Here is a 3837-nt window from a genome sequence, read left to right on the forward strand (position 1 = left end):
AACTGTTCAGCCATTCCAACTGTCAGTTATCATCAACTATGCCTCCAGTCAACTAGCAACCAACATAGCAACCATTGAAATAAAGCAACTATGTCAGTGTCCATACCACCAACCACCTAGCAAACCACTACAGTAACTCATTTATTTCTGATAGTAGCCACCATATATACCCTAGCAACAACCTAGCAATGACCTCAAGTACCCTAGCAACAGCCTAGCAACCACTTTCACAGTTAAAACATAGCAACCACCATAACTACCCTGGCAACAGCCTAGCAACCACTTCTAATGTTACAACCTAGCAACCAATATAGCAACCAATGAGATTAACCTAGCAACCAGCATAGCAATCACCACAACTAACCTAGCAACAGCCTAGCAACCACCTCAAGTACCCTAGCAACAACCTATGACAACCTAGCAACCAACATAGCAATGGACATGATTAACTTAGAAACCAGCAACCAGCAATCACCACAACTAACCTAGCAACAGCCTAGCAACCACCTCAAGTACCCTAGCAAAAAACTATCAACCACTTCCATGATGGCAACCAGCATAGCAACCACCATAATTATCCTAGCAACAGCCTAGCAACCACCTTAAGTACCCTAGCAACAGCCTAGCGACCGTGGCAAATACCCTAGCAACAAACAATCAACCACTTCCACCATGACAACCTAGCAACCAACATAGCAACCAAAATGATTACCCTAGCAACCAGCCTAGCAACCACTTGAATTACTATAGCAACCACCACAACTACCCTAGCAACACCCTAGCAAACATCTTAATTACCCTAGCAACCACATAGCAACCACCAGTATAATGTCAACATAGCAATCACCATAGCAACCAACATGATTACCGTAGCAACCACCATAGCAACCACTTGATTTTGCATAGCAACCACCATATGTACCCTAGCAACACTCTTGCAAACATATGATTTACCTTAGCAACAACCTAGCAACCACCATTACAGTCTCAACCTAGCAACCACCATAGCAACCAACATGATTAGCAACCAGCATAGCAACCACTTTATTTGGCATAGCAACCATCATATGTACCCTAGCAACAGCAACTATCTCTGCATTATCTGTTTTACTCTGTATGATATTTTACATCATATGTTTTGCCTTTTCATGCACTGGTAATTCCAGGGGCGGAGTGGTGCACTAAAATCCACCAGGAAAATTCTGATGGCACCGCCCCTCCCCCCCAAACATGCACACACATCAATAGCACAAAATATATATATAGTGCTAATGCAATACAACAAACCAGAATATATTTTCTCTATTATTGTGTTAAATGCTTCAAATGTAAAGCACTTTGAGCTGCATTCTGTGTGTGAAAGGTGCTATACAAATAAAGCTTATTTATTATCATCATTATAATTATCATTATTATTATTATTATTATTAGTAGTAGTAGTAGCAGTAGTAGTATTAATAATACTAAAACTACTACTAATAATAATACACTGCATATATCTATATTATTTTTACCACTCTTATAATGTTACTGCTACTATACAGCACATGTCTGTACATGTTGTTCATACACTGTTCATACTGCATATCCATATCTAATCTGCTCTGATAAGGTTACAGCTAATACACTGCACATATTTATATTTATTTTATATTACTGTAATCCATACCACTTTCTTAACTGTATACTACTGTCTACACTGCACCACATGTCTATACTGTGTATTGCACTTTTCGGCATTTTGTTGTCTCTGTATGGAATCTAATCTAATCTAAACAGACATTCCACTAAGTCCCCCACAGTGTCCATCTAACAGAAGCAAAAGTCAGCGATAGCTATTCTCTGATTTCTCTGTAATACTTTTTGATAGATCTTACCTTATCGGTTCAACTTCAGACAGAAGGGGGGACCTCACTAACCACCACCAATGTGTAGCACCCACCTGGGTGATGCACGGCAGCCATTATGCGCCAGAACGTTCACCACATACCAGCTTGAGTGACGCACTTTGAGTGTCGAGAAAAAGCGCTATATAAATGTAATGTGTTGTTGTTGTTGTTGTTTAGTCCTGCTCAAAAAATTAAATTGAAACTGGGCAATACTGTATGCATCAAAGTCCCCCAGTATAATTCCCTCACAAAGCTGTCAATGTTACGCATGCCATACGACAGCTGGTTGCTGAAGAACCCCTTCAAATGTTCACCTCACTACGGCTCAGCAATGTCACAATAGGGTCAACAGGTCCTCCTGAGTCAACCGATCGTCCAGCGACAGGCCATTTTAGAATGACTGAATAGTTACAGAGCGGCGCACAATACATTTGGAACCTTATCGCTGTTGTCTGATGTAATAATAAGGCTTTATTACAGTCATAATTTGTAATGGGAAATGAAAACAGTTTTTTAGTCTGTTTGTCCGTGTCACTTGGCAAAATCATTGTATTAATTAAATACCACGTACATGATCCTAGGCACACTTGGGTGCGCCCGTGCACATACAAGACAGTTATATGTCAATGAATTCCTTCAAAGCTACACTATTTTCCATGAATATTGTAGAAAAACATGTCATGTTATTTCCTTCTTTACTCTGAAGTTTTCAAACATAAGTTTGAATTTTCCATTTACTAATGTTAATATTTTTTTTAGTAACTCACATAATTTGCAATTGTAAAATAATGTTTGATAGATTTGCACTTGGTAGAGTGCAAATCGGAAAGATCAATGAAGGTGGTGTTTGTATGTGAGTATGTGAGTTAATGATTAGGTGCATGCTCCTGCCCTCACAGCCCTCTGGCATAGTTACTCTGTGTTCTGTTTGTGTTTACATGTAGGTCCACAGAATAGCTTATAACATCTGTGTGATTTCCGATTGGTGGACTAAAAGATTGGCATAATGATGTCATGTTCAGGCTTAATCCAATAAATATTCCCAGAGTTGCAGAGTGTGGTTGCTTCTCCCCTCTCCCGCTTCTATATATCACTTTGACCAGCAGAGGCAAGGCTTGTCTTTGGCATCACAGCATGTTTTGAGGTGGCAAGCACCTGACACAGTTAACTTGAAGACGTACCGGCATCACATGTTCACACAGGGTGCTGGATCATGGTTAACACTGACGCATATGGCAAGCCTTTTTAACATTTAACCCTATGGGGCAGATGAGAATAATTCACACCCATATCAGTTTTGGATATTTGCAATGTTATTTTAATCTAAAAATGCATTTTTGATATCTGGAATGCCGCCCCCTCCCATCCTGTGAGCCTGAAGCTGTTTCTAGTACCTCTGCTTGCTTCTGTATAACTGCCCAGCTCCCGTTAAGTCCTCGCTGTGAACCAGGTCATTGGAGAAGGCAGCACTGTGTGTGTATATGTGCAAACATCAAATCAGAGTCAGGTGGGATATAGGGATAGATATGCAGGGATGGCACCTGTGTTTGTATTTGTATTTCTGCCATATATCAAATTATTTAGATTTATATGTAATCGGGGGGAAGAGGAATCAGTTGTAAAAGCACTTGATCATTCAGGAGGTAGCCCATGAACTTTCAATTAAACCTGAAGACTGATGTAGGGATGTGACAAAAATGCAGTGGAATGCTATAACAATGCAGTGGAATGCTTTAAGCAACGCAGTGGAATGCTATAAGCAAAGCAGTGGAATGCTATAAGCAACGCATTTATTTTATATAGCACATTTCCTACACAAAGGCACTTCAATGTACTTTACACCATTATAGAACAGAGAATTACAAGCATGTATGGAGGAGAAATAAAATAATTAAAATATAAATCAATAAAATAAATGTAAAAGGTTTAAATAGGCCACAGCAACGCA

Source organism: Alosa pseudoharengus, unplaced genomic scaffold, assembly GCF_046254945.1.
Source record: "Alosa pseudoharengus isolate Yale_2024_CS ecotype anadromous, Long Island Sound unplaced genomic scaffold, YU_APseudo_1.1 YU_APseudo_1.1_scf_16, whole genome shotgun sequence".
NCBI classification, from domain to species: Eukaryota; Metazoa; Chordata; class Actinopteri; order Clupeiformes; family Clupeidae; genus Alosa; species Alosa pseudoharengus.